The 16,552-nt window shown below is 43.5% G+C and overlaps 2 long non-coding RNA genes across 4 annotated transcripts in view; one reads left to right on the forward strand and one right to left on the reverse strand.

The window, feature by feature from the left end:
• Window positions 1–16,552, reverse strand: part of LOC309533639 — a 45,954-nt gene that overhangs the window by 7,814 nt on the left and 21,588 nt on the right. Inside the window, exon 4 of one of the 2 annotated variants that reach the window (XR_014220368.1) lies at window positions 13,824–14,572. The exons of the other annotated variant lie outside the window; for it this stretch is intronic. This is a non-coding gene — a long non-coding RNA (uncharacterized lncRNA). Of the gene's footprint in view, window positions 1–13,823; window positions 14,573–16,552 lie in introns of those variants that run through there. 2 annotated transcript variants of the gene reach the window in all.
• Window positions 1,231–15,777, forward strand: LOC309533631. Of its 2 annotated transcripts, XR_014220351.1 has the most exons (4): window positions 1,231–1,421; window positions 7,400–7,467; window positions 8,531–8,603; window positions 15,663–15,777. It is a non-coding gene; the product is annotated as an uncharacterized lncRNA (long non-coding RNA). The 2 variants fall into 2 exon arrangements; XR_014220352.1 differs by lacking the exon at window positions 15,663–15,777 and having other exon boundaries at window positions 1,232–1,421; window positions 8,531–9,042.

Here is a 16,552-nt window from a genome sequence, read left to right on the forward strand (position 1 = left end):
GTCTGTGTCAGCAGGTTTTTAGGCCTTAGCCTGCATCTGGAGATGAATTACTGCCTCGAATGGCGCTAGAGACAGCTGCAAACATTCCCCTGAAGATGAGGTAAGGACAACGGGAAGAAATGGCTGACGTTTTTCTTCATCCCTGTCAAATCCCAATACACCAGAATAATAATAATAATTTTGAGCAGGGCAGAAAGCTACCTGTCTAAACAAACAAACCTGGCTTTACATTTTAAAAATAAATAAAGAGCAGGATGGAAATGGCAGGAAGGGTTGCATAGGCTGGGCGAGGCGTGCATTTGAAATGACAGGGGAAGATAAATCTGGTGGCATTGCACCCACTTCCACTGGCTAGTAGCATATTAAGTTTAAGAGCAATGTTTTCCTTCAGCTTTTGGTTTCAAGCAACCCACGATTTGGAGGGAAAACAAGCTCACTCATGAATAACACTCTTGTATATATATTTTTTAACTCAGATGAGCTCAGTTTAAAGTCCTCTCCCATGAATGAGTTAATTGTTTTAAACGTTTGAGTATGAAAATAAACTCCTAAGCTGTAAGGTTTTCTGAGGCAAGAGACTTAACTTTAGAGTTCAAGCAATTTACGTCGGCTCCCCACATGCTAATCAACACAAAAACACAACAGACTAAAATGTTTTAAGAACAACTAGTTAGTGCCTTGTCAAATGGGCTTACCCTGCTATTAATTTTAAGGATCTCCATTAAAAAAGTAACGGAGCTGGAATTGGGCTTTTTTACAGATGGGCGGCACACCCACTGACTTTTTCCATGGCTTGAATAACACTCTCTCTTCAGTCACCAGTGAATGGGGATTTCCCACCTCAAGGCAGACCCATAATAAACAAAGGCATTGGACTGGATTATCTTCCCCAAGCGAACATGAATAATCTCTAGGCTGAAATTTTACTGGTGTAAGCCAGTTGACAGAAGAATCTCTAGTTTATCACCATGTTCAATATGCAGCTGGTTTTCTTTATCCGTTTGTTTTCAACTCTCAGACAGCATCTATATTGGTTCAAGAGCTGGGACAAACTGCTGAAACTTATTTTGAATATTATTGTGCCAAGCTGCCTAAATAATTCTGAATGTTCTGGTTTCGATGTCAGGCAATGGATGTCTGCCTACTCCCAGACCATGGAACCAATTGTAGGCATGAATGCTTTGTTTCCATGGGGAATTGCATTCTTGCATCAGAATGATGTCACACCCACAGGTCTTAGAGCCAGGAAATGGCAACTATATTGCCTGTAGCAGTGGCTCTCAGTGGCCTGGTGCAAAGTTCCAGGAAGGTATAGGATCCAGAAGCAAGATGGTGTTCACAAGACAAGACACGGATGGGTTGAATGACTCCAGTCACATTGCCTGGTTTTTGACATTGTTTTTGCATTGGAACCTTTAAAGGTATCTGGCAAGTCATTCTCTTTTACATTTCTGAATCTTGATCTTTTTTTAAAAAATGATATTTATTACTTTTTCAACATTTTCAACACAACACTACAAACAAAAAAAGAAAAGAGAAAAAACAATACAAATACAATACAAAAATGCTACATGGACTAACAAAACAAAGCAAAAACAAACAAAAACAATTTAAAAACACCTCAAACATTTTCAATATCTTATATTTCATTCACTTATTTCCAGCGACCGCCTCACACCTCCCTTTTTGTATTCCACTTCTATTAATTGTTTCAGCAATTCCTTTCCATCTTACTCTGTTTTCTATCCTATAATTATCTTAACACATTCTTGCCTTATTTTTCCTTTAATTTTCTATTAATCTATTTATACTTAATTCCTTATAACATTTATACTAAAGCCATATGGGGTGGACGCGGGTGGCGCTGTGGGTAAAAGCCTCAGCGCCTAGGGCTTGCCGATCGAAAGGTCGGCGGTTCGAATCCCCGCGGCGGGGTGCGCTCCCGTTGTTCGGTCCCAGCGCCTGCCAACCTAGCAGTTCGAAAGCACCCTCGGGTGCAAGTAGATAAATAGGGACCGCTTACTAGCGGGAAGGTAAACGGCGTTTCCGTGTGCGGCTCTGGCTCGCCAGAGCAGCGATGTCACGCTGGCCACGTGACCCGGAAGTGTCTCCGGACAGCGCTGGCCCCCGGCCTCTTGAGTGAGATGGGCGCACAACCCCAGAGTCTGTCAAGACTGGCCCATACGGGCAGGGGTACCTTTACCTTTACCTTTTAAAGCCATATAACTTCATTCCAACATTTTTCTAACATTCCTTAATTTTACAATATTTCTATAAATAGTCTTTAAACTTTTTCCAATCTTCTTCCACCGACTCTTCTCCCTGGTCTCGGATCTTGCCAGTCATTTCCGCCCATTCCATATAGTCCATCAACTTCGTCTGCCATTATCCAACACCTCAGTGCTTCCAAGAAGCAGCCATTCTGTCAACCAGCAAAAAGCAGATGGTTCACAATGAAATTTAGAGGTCTGGCAGGGCAAGTCCACTCCCCCCCCTCTTTGGCATCCGTCAATATCTTAAGTTTTACTCGAGGCTTCCTGCCCTGCCAAACAACTCTAGAAACATCCCTCTGCCACCTCCTGAAACAATCCATCCCATCCAAAGCTTGCAATGTTTGAAACAAAAGCAGCATCCCCAGCAACACAGCAGCCCTCATCCCCACCACAGTAACTCGGCCCAACAGTAACAACTTCTGATTTGTCCATATTTCCAAATCCCCCTTCTCTTCAATCCAACATCCTTCACAGTTATCCTTAAACAGATTCACATTTTTGGCGGTCATACTAACCCCCAAATACCTCTCTTTCTCAACCGATGTTAGTTCTGTCGCCTCCTGAAACTCTGTCAAGCTTTCCTTTTCCAGTTCAGATAGGGCTCTGGTCCTCAAATCCATCTGTTCTTCTTTAAGTTCAATCATAACGAATGTCAGCTTTTGTTCATCAGGTTGTTTTTGTATGGATGGGACTCTCCTCTCCAGTTGTATCGCTTTAGATTCAGCAGCAAGGGTTTTTCCCCTGACTTCATCTGCAGTTTGCTGTATCAGAGTAGATTCCTGTGTCAATTTCTGGGTGGTTTCTGAATTGGTATTCACCTTTTGTTTCAAGTTATTTAAACTTTCTACGATTAAGTCAATTTCAATATTTGCAGCATCCATTTTCACATTTATCACGTCTGTATTCTTGTGAAGTTGTTCCAGCGAATCGTTTATTTTCAATAATGCAACCACTAAGCCTCTTCTGTCGACATCCCATCTGTTTTTTCCTTTCCATTTGCCATAACACTTAAGAGATTCAAGGTCAGTTCCAAAGTCTCACAATTTTTTATCTTGCAGCTGGAAATTCCCCTAGCCCAGCTCCTGTAAAGTAACCAATTTCAAAAGCTTCCGCTAGAAGGAAAACAGTTTCTATTTGTATTAGTATGTCCTCTTTTAAACACAGTTTCAATAATCCAAAGTTAGTTTCAATTTTCAGTTACTTTCCTCCTTTTTTTGAAAACAACCGGAGACAGTAGAAACAATGTATTCTCTTGTTTAGCTACCTGTCAATGAACATTCTAAACGCTGTCAATTGACGTTTCAAAAAACATCAATCCTGCTAGCAGCCTGTTTCCAGGGTCAGAGCGACGGTATTTTAACTCTCTTAACTCTCTCCTACAGGCATATTCAGTCCACCACTCCCCCCCTTCTCCTGTCTCCAAAAAGGGGGGGGGGTTAGTTCTTTACCGATTGAAATTTAGTCTTTTACAAAAGGCTTTCCAAGACTTTAGCCTGCAGCCTCCTTGCTTCAGTTTATCTACAAAAGGGGGAGGCGGACTTCCTGTATTGAACCTCCCCGTTTCGATGCCAGATTAAACGTTTAAAAATCCAATTCTTCCCAATTCAGCTCTACTCACGGGTAATTACTTTAGAGTCAAATTGTCCACAGGAAAAAGTCAGTGCTCTCCGACAACAGCTATGCGGCTTCACTCCGTGGAAGAAGCAGACGATTCGAAGCACCGCGCCGCTCACCCCACATCACTCCGGATCCCCGAAACCGGGTTTCCCTGCAAGTAGGGGAGGCGCAAAAGCTGCCCTCCGAATCCCACGTTCACAGGCTTCTCCCGCCTGTGATTTTTACGGGTCTCCGCCTTCGCCGTGGTGGTACAGACCCAAATTCCCACGGGGCAAATTCCTCCCGATCAGAGGAATTCCGCCATTGCCGGAGGCACCAACCCGGAAGTCTCATTTCTGAATCTTGATCATAGCCAGTGAGGTGTAGTGGTTAAGAGCAGTGGACTCGTAATCTGGTGAACCGGGTTCGTGTCTCCGTTCCTCCACATGCAGCTGCTGGGTGACCTTGGGCCAGTCACACTTCTCTGAAGTCTCTCAGCCTCACTCACCTCACAGAGTGTTTGTTGTGGGGGAGGAAGGGAAAGGAGAATGTGAGCCGCTTTGAGACTCCTTCGGGTAGTGATAAAGCGGGGTATCAAATCCAAACGCTTCTTCTTCTATCAATGGTAGGGTTGCCATAATTAAAAAAGTAAAAATCCGGACACAAAAGTTGTTGAGCTTTTTGGAATTCACCCACAAGAGGCAAAGAGTGATACTTAAACACAAAAATTGTTGGCAAAAACCTAAACATTTTGTCAATTTTTTGAAATCCCCCCCCCGGGTGTTAATTTCACCATTTGAATACTGAACATGTCTGGGAAATTCTGGATGTATGGCAACCCTAATCAATGGCCAATGATTACTTTCTGATGTCTTTGCTTCTGATGATTGTATCTTTTCCTTAACACCTACTTCAGATTGTGGAGTTGGGTAGGTTTTATAACTCGATCCAGATTTTGAAAAAACGAAGGTCATTCTGACGGGTACAGAGAGGTACAAGAGAAGTTAGTGGGAAAGGCATTGAAGAAGGCAGGATAAGCCCACAGCTCTTGTATAAATCATTACACCATTGGTGCTATTTATTGGGTCTGGTTATAACTAAAACCTTTGTTGTGAGAACTCATGACAAGCCGTTGGCAAAGTAAACAAAGCCTGATAGACAACAGCCACTATTCCTAGAAAAATCAAGGGAACATTCCAAATGTTCAGTCCCTTTACTCACATCTGTATGTGTTCTTGCTGGAGTGCATATTTATGTACTCCAGTAGGAGTACATACTGATGTGAATGTCACATTGGATTGCAAACAGCCTTCAGTCAAACAACCTCCGTCAAAATTTCTGCACATTAGAAAACTTCCTCGCCAGATGCACAAAGAATTCCATCCCCTATAATTGCATATCATCACCAGTGTATACTGTCTGGCTTCTTCCATGTGCCAAATGCAATTATCTATGGTTGACACAAATGTTCTTACTGAATCTTGCGCCTATTTTATAAACAAAAGCTGGTGCCTGATGCAGGGATTCCAAACAAGCTTAAACGACAGCTGTCAGAGCTGCCACCCAGTCCCAGCTCACATAGGACCAAGTCCGCCAGTGTTCACTTTATAAGAGTCTTTATTAAGTTACAGGTTTCATTTCCGAACTGCAGCGTGCAGCTCTACACCTTCTGCCCTAGGTCGGCGAAGACCCGTCTGAGTCCCCGCCTCTTGCACACCAGCTTAATACCCTAGCCTTGCTCCACCTCCTTCGCCTCTCCCTACGTCTCTGGGTCCTTCTGCCCCCCTGGGCCTCCTCCCTTCTACTCTCCTCTGACGCTGACCCCCCTGATCCTTCTGCCTCCTTGCGGCGGGCTTTAGGACCTGGCTCACTCTCCGGGCTGCTTACTGCTCCAGCTTCCGCTGCATTTGAACTTGGCGCGCGCGCCCAACTCTCTACTTTCCTCTTAACCGTTGCCTCGCTCTCTGAGGAGGGCGTGACCACCCCTGACTCGTGCCCTCCCTCCTGCTGACAGCCTCCGGAACCCGATGCCTGGCTACCTTCCTCCCTGCTGCTCTCAGTCTTGAGCGTGGGTCCCGACTTCCAGCTGCTGCTCTCTGAATCTCCTCTGTTCCCTTCCTCCTGGGGAGTCCCCCCGGATCCCCCCCTTGCTCTGCTCACTGGGGCTCCCTTTTGGGAGTCCTCTGACTCACTGCTTAGGCTTGGAGATCTCGGGTCGTCATCATCACTCATTTTCCCTTCGGATTCCTCCCCCTCGCTCTCTGCTTCCTCCCTTCTCTGCGTCTCTGCTCCTGAACCCCTGACAACAGCCAATCCCTTTTCTGTTGAGCAGAACATCTTCTAAGGAAAATACACACAGGAACGCAGAAGTTAGATCAAGGATTTCCAAAGTGTGTGCTAAGATGCAATAGCCCACCATGAGAATAGCTGAAGTATGCCTTGAAAAATTAAACCACCATATTCAATGCAAATGCTGTTCTGTCCTATAATAATGGGGGGCAGGGAAGACTTTGGTAATCTTTGGTCATATGGTACACTCAGCGAGGTCAAAATTTGGTGCCCCCAAACGGATCTTCTCAACAATGGATCTTCTCAATTTCCAGCCCCTTGGCTCAGTGCCCTGTGTGGGGCAACTGCCTGCATTGCCCTAAATCTGGCGCTGTGGGGAGGACCCATGTGGCATGATCACCTCTCATTGGGCTCCTCACTAGACACAATGCTAACTACATCACTTGAAGTTGTGTTCTGGGTTGGGTCTTTTTAACGTATTAATGTTTACTCCTGTATCAGGACTGTGTTGTGTGAGTTTTTAGCCCTTTTCCTTCCTTGGTGCCAATAAAAACGGCCTCCTCATTAAAGGGGGAGGGTTCTTTTAGCCCTGGAAGGGAAGCTTCCATTGGATGTGCAGAGACCTGGGACGTGTAAAGCCTGCAGGTGCTGATTCTACAGTACATGCGGTCCTGCTCTCCCTCTATACGCCCACCCCTCACAGTTTCTGATTTTGTGGAAAGGGCATCTGTAATGTTACTTCTTGAGCCTTGCCATGGTAACTGCATTTTCTAACTGTTGCTGCTTTGTCCCAGAGTGCTTTGCTGCACCTCGAGATCTTCTGCCTGAGGGGAAATCCCTTTTCAGACTCTGTATTTGAGTTAACGGAATACACATGGTGGTGGGGCGGTTTGGGTGGGGCATTAAAGTGGTGGTGTGGAGCAAACAGATGTTCCCATGAGTGCGTGTGGATTTGAGGAAGAGCCTGCCACCACAAATTTGCAAACTCCCTGACTTGCGCACACTTAGCCCTCATAGAACGTTTGAAAGAAGCTGGCCTTGCCATTGTGTTCATGGGGGCAAGGTCTGCAGGGAGCACTGTGTGAGCAGAACATCACTCCTTACACACTGGAGGGCAATGAGCCAGACAGCATCCTGCAATCTGCATGGCACTGGCAACCAGCTGCCTTGCTGTTCCAGGTTGGGAGGGTGTTTGGCAGTTGCTAGGTAACCGTCAAGTGTTTTTCCTCTCTTCCTTACAGCGGGCAAAGTAACCGGTTAAGGATGCCACTTCATGCTGGCACTTCAAAGTGCTTAAAAGCTCTGGCCAGTAGGTCTCTTTCTACCAGGTGGGCTGGGTAGATCATAGACATAAATGGGTACCTAAGAGGGCTGGGGCCAGGGAGTCGTGATTTTGTGGGGCAATACTATGCCTCCCCTCCCCTTTGTGGCTTGGTTGTTTCAGTGTTATTTTAAGTAAGGCTACACATTAACCGAGCGGAAAGCAGTCTGGCTTTCCCCCCTTCTTCTTAGAAACTCGAAGAAGACCATGTCAGGGAGAACAAACAGATGTTGTTGGGCTCCTCCTTTGATTTGCCCCAGCCAATATTGCCAATGGCAAGGGATGATGGAGATGTAGTCCATCAATATTTGGAGGACCACAGATTCCCCATCCCTTTCCTAAAGGAAGGATTGCAGAAGTGCCTTCCTTGCCCTGCACAGCTGAGAGGAAGAGCGTCAAACTCGTGCTTGAAACCAGGATCACCCCATACCAATTTTTCCTTTCTTCTGTTGACATCTCTTCCTTGCACATCTCACACCAAGCAGCAATGCTAGGATTCCATTCCGTTGATGTGGCTCACGCGTCTCGTCTTCCTAGTTGTTCCTGTCCAGGCAGCAATGATAGGATTCTTTCCCTCGAGAACTCTCCTATAGCTCAGCTTCCCCAGTGACCTACCCATCGACTTTTAGGGAACAGGTGTAATTCTTTGCTAATTGAGAAGGGTAGTGTTGAGGTGCAGTCCCCTAACTCCCTGGAGAAGCAGCAACAACTCCACTGTCAAGAGATGACGTGAAGGCCGCTGCCCCACCACATGGCCTGCTACCGTGACCTACCCTGTTTCCCTCAGAAACTGGCTCTGGGACCAGTACCTGAAGGGAACCAAGTGATTGTGTGGTTGAACTCAGTTCTGGCACCTCTCAGGTGGGCACCATTGCCATTCTAAGACAACAAGGGAGGTGTTCATGGTGAGTTCTGGCACCTCTTTTTTTAAAGAAAAAATAGCACCAGCGGTTGCTATGATTGCCGCAATCAGCATATTCTGGCTCCAATGTCCGTACTCTCAATGGCATCCTGCAATGAAGAAATTACACGAATTCTATTTTCTCTTCAGCTTTATTTCCATGCCAGTGAAGTCTTTGCTCAGCTAAATGCTGACCCGTTGCTGCTAACGACAGAGGAGCAAGGTCAGTTAACAGAAAGGGAGGCAGCAAAAATGGCTATTGTAGCCAAGCGGTTAAGAGAAGCCCCGATATGCCCATGTACCCAGACATGTTGGTAAGATCATGTCCCAAGTCACAACCATCAAGATCTGATCCTGCTTTAGTGTTTGAAATCTGACACAAATCATTGCCTGAGGCTTCAAAGGCCTCCCTGGCAGGTATGAGGGTGAATTACCTGTTTCAGATCTGAGTGACTGTTGAAAGCATACACGTTGCCTCTGAAGAAAAGCAAGTAAGATCTGAAAATGGTATCTGTCAGTCTTGCAAAGTTGTCATGGAAAAGAAAAGAAAATCTCCTGTCTCATGAAGATGCAGACAGACTGAGGGGGAGGCGGGGAGGAACAGTATCACACTTGCCTGTCAAATATGCACCTTGTTTTCTATGCAGGCTATATATTAAGTTTTTTTAAAAAAATGTTTTTGGGTTTTGTTTTGCAGGAGATCAAAGCAAGTGGTTGATAAATGTTGGCTTCAATGTCAATAAAGAAGATTCCACCCCCCTGCTGTATTTTGACATCAAATGAATATTAAAATATGCACAACTTTCTCCCTGACCTATGCCACTTCACACACCATGTATTTTTCTACAAAAAGAGGCAGGTTGTTCAATGGTGTTTGAAAGTCACATGTCCCCCGCTTTTTAAATGAAGGTATTACTAAAAGGGTAGCAGGATGAGTGAGACATTAATGGAGGGAATGAACCACTGCATACCTGCAGTACTGAGGGTCTAAATGTCTTTGATATGATAAAAATTCTCATTTATTGACACAATAAGCACTTTATCTTTATGCAGAAGTTAAGATAAGGTGTTAACCATTCAGTATTTGTTTTCCCAGCCAGCTGGAAGGAAAAAATATACGTGAGTTAAAGACTAGATAAAAAGGAAAAGACCCCTGGATGGTTAAGTCCAGTCAAATTCAACTATGGGGTGTGGCACTCATTTCCACTTTCAGGCCAAGGGAGCCAGTGTTTGTCCACAGACAGCTTTCTGGGTCATGTGGCCAGCATGACTAAACTGCTTCTGGTGTAAAAGGACACTGTGATGAAAGCTAGAGTGCACAGAAACATTGTTTACTATCCTGCGACAGCGGCGCCCCCGGGTATAGGGCGGTATATAAATTCAATAAATAATAATAATATTTATCTACTCGCGCTGGTATGCTTTCGAACTGCTAGGTTGGCAGAAGCTGGGACAGAGTAAAGGGAGCTCAGCCCATTGCGCAGATTCAAACTGCTGACCTTATGATCGGGAAGTCCAAGAGGCTCGGTGGTTGAGACCACAGCACCACTGTTAGGGTGTGAAACCTAAGACGCTGGCAAGTTAGCAATGTCATGTGACTTTAAGTAGTCAAGCTCGTTAAGTTGTTAAGTTGCTCAGTATATAGAGTGTTTGTTTTCTCTGTGTGGTGTGGGGCGTGAAGCAAAAATGTCCAAAAGCTCCGGAGGTGTTTCTGTTATCTTTCTGCAATAAACCTGTCTTTGGAAAGACAGGCTTCCCTGTGTCGTTATTTCTTTGCTGCTGAGACTTTGAAGCTTGTACTGCAACAAGAATCTCTGCACTGGACTTAATTAATGCTCTGCAAAGAGAGCTGTTGCTGGTGGCGCAGCGGAAGCGTTTATTGGACCAGTACACAAACTCTCTTAACCACTGCATCCCTGTTAGTTAAAGATTAGGAGATTGAGAGACCCCATAGAATTATCATCAAGGATCTTCACAGATCCCAGCTGACACCTCACAAAATTGAACTCCTGTTCTACAGACAATAATCTTTTCCTATATATTTTTTACATTGAACTGGAGTCAATGTCAGGTACATCTGATTTTACACAAAGATGTTGTAATTGGGGGCATCTCAATATCCATTTAATAAAGTAATTTTTACAACCAGAAGAAGATTAATGTAAGAGCATTTGTGCACACCCATGTGCTTGTGTCTGAGAGCATGTCTGTTGTTTTCAAGCGGTTATGAATATTGAAGCCTGGTGAAAAGCCAGCTGTGTCCCTTAACTGGAAAATCCTCAGAAATAGATTTCCCACAAGTTCCACTTCTGCTCCATTTGCAAGTTTCCTGAATGAAATATAGGATTTTAAAGACATTTTCTCTTTCCTTTTTGGGGTTGGGAGTCATTAACAGAGATTAGCTGGATAAATAGGGGGAAGCGATTTTTAAACTGTTTGCAAACTTAATGTGAAGAGCCCAGCCTTGCAAATTATCACATCTAATCAGGGATGCACGCTTCACTGCTTCAGTAATTGTACTAGTATTAGTCAAATTCTTGTTGTCTCCTCATTAGCCATGAAAAGGAAACTCAAGATGTACTTCATTAGAGGTTCCTGGAAATAAATGGTATGGGGAAGGGGAGGAAAGAAGAGATGCACTTGATATGCGAGGAACAATTGTGCAAGAGAAGACAAGAACAGGCATGATTCAACTATTATTCTGGATCTTTTGCAAGTAACACTAAACCACATTTTTCCTCATCTGATTTTGCTTTTCTGACAGTAAAGGGGAAAAAAGAATCCTTGCAGCCTAATATATCTGAATGGCCTGGTGGGAATTAACGAATAGTGCTCTGAATATTTCACGCTTTTGATTGGGGGTTGAAACGCTTTAATTTAGATGGGAATTTCTCCTGAATAAAGTATTTGATTGCAAACCTATGCAGAAGGGAGTAAATCCCACGGCGAGCATTGAAGCTTGCTTCAGTCTTGTAAACATGGGTAGAAATATTGGCATTAGGCTGTATCAATATTACTGTGATCCGGATTCCTCCACAAAGAGGGCCTTTCCTTCTCTCAATAAATTGTGAAACTGACACACACAGGATGCAGAAGAAGGCTTCCATAATATGGAGCAGGCATTCTGGTCCTTCAAATATCCTGGATCCAAGCAAAATAGGATTTTTTCAAATAAGCATAGCTGGATAGCTCAGCCAGTAGAGCGTGAAAGTCTTAATCTCAGGGTTGCGGGTTCTTGCCCCACCTTGGGCAAAAGATCCCTTCATTTCAGAGGGTTAGACTAGATGGCCTTTGGGAGCCCTTCCAACTCTACAACTCTATGTATGATTCTATGAATTGTGCCTGGAAACAAATTGGCAACCATTACAAGGACTGCCTCTGAAGACGGTTTGGAAACTTCAGCTAGTGCAGAATTCAGTGGCCAGGTTGCTCACTGGAGCAAGATGGTTTGAGCATATTACACCGATCCTGGTCTGAATGCACTGGCTACCAATTAGTTTCCGAGCCCAATTCAAAGTGCTGGTTTTAACCTATAAAGCCTTAAATGGCTCAGGACCGCAATACCTCAAGGACTGCCTCTTTCCATATGGACCTACCTGGACCCTCAGATCAACTTCTGAGGCCCTTCTTCACGTGCCCCCTCCTCAAGAGGTCCAGAGGATGGCAACAAGAGAATGGGCCTTCTCTGGAGTGCCTCCCCATCGGTGGAATGGTCTCCCCATGGAAGTTCACCTGGCACCTTCATTATACACTTTTAGGCACCAGGCAAAAGCATTCCTTTTTAACCAGGCCTTTGGTTGATTTGATTCACATCCTATGGCCTTGTAAAATGTGGGTTTTGGGGGGGAGGGGGTTAGTGGGTTGTTGTTTTTATTTTGATTATATATTTTGTGGTTTTATATTTTGATTTTGTTCTGTGAACTACCCTGAGACTTCCGGGTATAGAGTGGTATATAAAGTCAATAAATCATCATCATCATAAAATAATTTATATGTAACATTACTATTATTATTATTAGTTGTAGTAGATTAATATAATATAGTATTGTATGTATACGAAAATGTTTGCAAACTGGCAGTGAAGGCAGCTCAGATGTAGGCATTTTAATAAAACCATAATATTGGTCTCCTGAGACAGGCTTGGAAAGATTACCCCTGGATTTAGCAGATAATCTAATCATGAATTTGGAGACTCCATGCATCTGAGTCTTTCATGCCTCACAATTTCTCCAAATCATCTCCAAAGATATCATCTTTCCTAATCATAACAGTTGGTAACGGTTGCCATGGCAGCCACTAAACAAGCTCCTAAAAACCATGGCGCTAGAAAGTCCTCTAAAAACGACAGAGCTAAGCTTATTTTTAAAAATATGCAGCCAAAAAGTAAAACGTTACAAGTGCAGGAGAAAAAATGCCACTCTAAACTGCATAACATTATGGATTTTCTTTTTTCTAATCAAATGTTTACGTATTGGAAATGTACAGGATACGTGCGTGCAATTTGACAATTATATACATAACATGAAACAGCTTCATATTTATGTGACATTTACTGTGTTCCACTGGGATATTATCCTTATGAGAAATAATTCACAGCAATAAAAAATATGGACAGGCTTTACATTTACTGTGCATTATGAGCAGAACTCTCAAAATATGAACGTTCTGTAACATCCCAACCACAGAAGTGTTATTCTGCCCTCTTCCCCAAAAGAGAAACTCTTTTGCAGTTGCAAAACTGTTGCGGTTGCCTAATAATTTAAAAGCAGGTCATCCAATCTGGCTAGCCCAATGTCGTACAAACATCTTGATTAGCCTCTTTTACTGAACCTTCTGCACGCGTATGTTTTGTATAGTTTGTTCATATTACTGGAAGCCTGTCCACAACAAATAGAAAAATCCAGTGATGGACAAAGTATGCCCATATCATTTGCGAAGGCAGAACTGCCTGCTCAAACAAATTGCCATGAGCCAAATAAAGGTAATTCTACTTAAATAATAATAATTATTATAAGCCATATGGTTATAATTCTGCTTTAAAAATACAGTACAGTCATGCCTTATGCAAGGGTTCTGTTCCAAGGGTTCTGTGTATATGCAAAAATACTCAAATACTTGGAAAGGAACCACCATGTGAGCGCATCTAGGCTTTGGGAAGTGGTGTGCCAGCTCTGAAAATCTCAGATGCTCTCGCGAGATCTCACAGGGTCATTCAAATTCCTGTGAGATCTCATGGAAGCCCCCCAGACCTTGCTTGGGAAGCAAGGCAGAGAGCTTAGAAGCTCTTTTTTGTGCCAGGACAATCTGGTACAGAAAGAGCTTGTAGTGGTTAAGAGCGGTAGACTCGTAATCTGGTGAACTGGGTTCGCGTCCCCGCTCCTCCACATGCAGCTGCTGGATGACCTTGGGCTAGTCACATTTCTTTGAAGTCTCTCAGCCCCACTCACCTCACAGGGTGTTTGCTGTGGGGGAGGAAGGGAAAGGAGAATGTTAGCCGCTTTGAGACTCCTTCAGGTAGTGATAAAGCGGGATATCAAATCCAAACTCTTCTTCTTCTTTTAATTTCAGTCCTGCTTCCCAAGAAAGGTCCTCTCCATGCTGTGGCTCTGCATTTAACTTGTGGGAATTCAACTTTCAACTTTGACAAAAACTTGTAGCCGAGTAAAATTGTCTTCCATAAACACGGTCTTAACAGTGAGTCCGTAAGTGACTGTGGATGCCAATTCTGGATCCACACATCTTTCCACAGTGGAGACATAGGTTTCCGGGCAGGAGCTGATCACGGTGAGGGTTTGCCAAGCGTGCCTTCCTCTTAGCGTGTTTTTCCCTTTCATCCTGAGTTTGAGCATCTTCAAAACCCATGACACCTTTGATAAAGGCTGTTCTCCAACTGGAGCGCTCGCAGGCCAGTGTTTCCCAGTTGTCTGTGTTTATACTACATTTTTAAAGATTTGCCTTGAGAGAGTTTTTAAACCTCTTTTGTTGACCACCAGCATTACGCTTTCCATTTTTAAGTTCAGAATAGAGTAGTTGCTTTGGAAGACGATAATCAGGCATCCAAACAACATGACCAGTCCAATGAAGTTGATGTTGAAGAATCATTGCTTTGACACTAGTGATCTTTGCTTCTTCCAGTACACTGGCATTAGTTCGCCTGTCTTCCCAAGTGGTGTGTAAAAATTTTCGGAGGCACTGTTGGTGGAATAGCAGGCCTTAAACCACATATAGCTGAAATCGCACAAGCTAAGTGTGCAGACAACAAGATCATACCATAATGGGAAATGCAATTGTAGAAATAATAATGTCTTATTTCTTGTCACTCTGAAAACCAAAGCTAGTTGAGTCCGATAATGATTTTTAAAATCCTGGAACTACCGTATTTTTCGCTCTATAAGACGCACCAGACCACAAGACGCACCTAGTTTTTGGAGGAGGAAAACAAGAAAAAATATATTCTGAATCTCAGAAGCCAGGACAGCAAGAGGGATCGTTGCACAGTGAAAGCAGCAATCCCTCTTGCTGTTCTGACTTCTGGGATAGCTGCGCAGCCTGCATTCGCTCCATAAGACGCACACACATTTCCCCTTACTTTTTAGGAGAGAAAAAGTGAGTCTTATAGAGCAAAAAATATGGTATGTTTTTGCAGGTAATTCCTCCTTCATGCTCCTCTGTTTAAACAACCACTCACACTACTTGAACACACCATTCACAGACCATACCTAAACATTTAGAGTTTGTAAACACAAAATTGATCACAGTAGTGCTTCCTGATCTCATCAGCATCTACCCTTATCTCTGAATATTGTGTGAGAAAAGTGTTTTGTTTAAATATTAGACGGAATGTTCATACATACAGCTGTGTCAAATATTCTCTTTTTATTTGTGGCATTCAAAAATGAGCTTTCATGAGGTAAATCTCTCTCCCTAGAAACACTTAGACTATACAAATAATCCTGTTTTGCTGGCAACTGTAGGTTCAGCATATTAAGTTTCCCAGTTTCTGCTTTTAACTCCTTCCTGAATTAGTCCCATGCATGATTCTGTCAAATCAGAGTACTCCAACAATACTGAATGGGATGACATTAAGTAGTCAAATCATGTGGCCATATGATGATGTCACTTAAAGGCACATAAGGGTGACTGAAAATGAGAACATTCTCTCCTAAGGTTTTTGGGATAACCCTCTTACATCTTGCTTAACATGTTTAATGATTCTCCATCTGGTTTTATAGTCTCTTGTTATTTCTGCATTATGTAGATTTTCGAACTTTTTTATTGACAGATTACGTTTGGTTCTATTATGTAAATTTCCTGACTGCGATTGTAAGCTGCTCCGAGGACCACTTCTGTGATGGAAAAGTGAGACCAACATGTAAATAAATGAATAACTTCCTGTATTAATCTCACACACACTCCTTTGTTGAGTCCTATCCATTTCCAGGGATAAATTGGTGCTTTGCATTTTTTTTAAAAAAACAACAACAACAATGCTACTGAATAATTCATAAAAGTAAAAATAGAACAAAATTTCAAACTTTGCATTTGATACAGCATTTATCTTTCTGCAACCATAGAGAGCAGTGAAACTCACCCATATCCATTCTGAATTGGCTGGGCTTAGAAAAACCCAGCCCGGGGAAGCTCGCCTGACTGCCAGTTTCTCTCCTCTCCTCCCTTTCCCATACTTCCCCAAGTTTACAAGTTGTGATGGAGGGCAACCAAAAGAGCTTTGCAAAAACTGATCTGCACCAATCTGCAGCGAATCTGGGGTGTTGATGCTGTGTACCCCTTCACTGTAGGATCAGGTTGTCTATATCTGTATATAAATGATATACGGTGGTACCTCAGGTTAAGTACTTAATTTGTTCCGGAGGTCCGTTCTTAACCTGAAACTGTTCTTAACCTGAAGCACCACTTTAGCTAATGGGGCCTCCTGCTGCCGCTGCACCGCCGGAGCACAATTTCTGTTCTCATCCTGAAGCAAAGTTCTTAACCTGAAGCACTATTTCTGGGTTAGCGGAGTCTGTAACCTGAAGCGTATGTAACCCAAGGTACCACTGTATATCCTAAAGACACCACAGTCCCTGCTGTGTCTCATTTTTCCAAAAGGAATCACAGACCCTGGGCAAGCACCTGAAACTCCCTGGAACCTCGCACTGCTGTGGACATTGG

The sequence above is a fragment of the Podarcis vaucheri genome (genome assembly GCF_965113315.1).
Source record: "Podarcis vaucheri genome assembly, chromosome: 5".
NCBI classification, from domain to species: Eukaryota; Metazoa; Chordata; class Lepidosauria; order Squamata; family Lacertidae; genus Podarcis; species Podarcis vaucheri.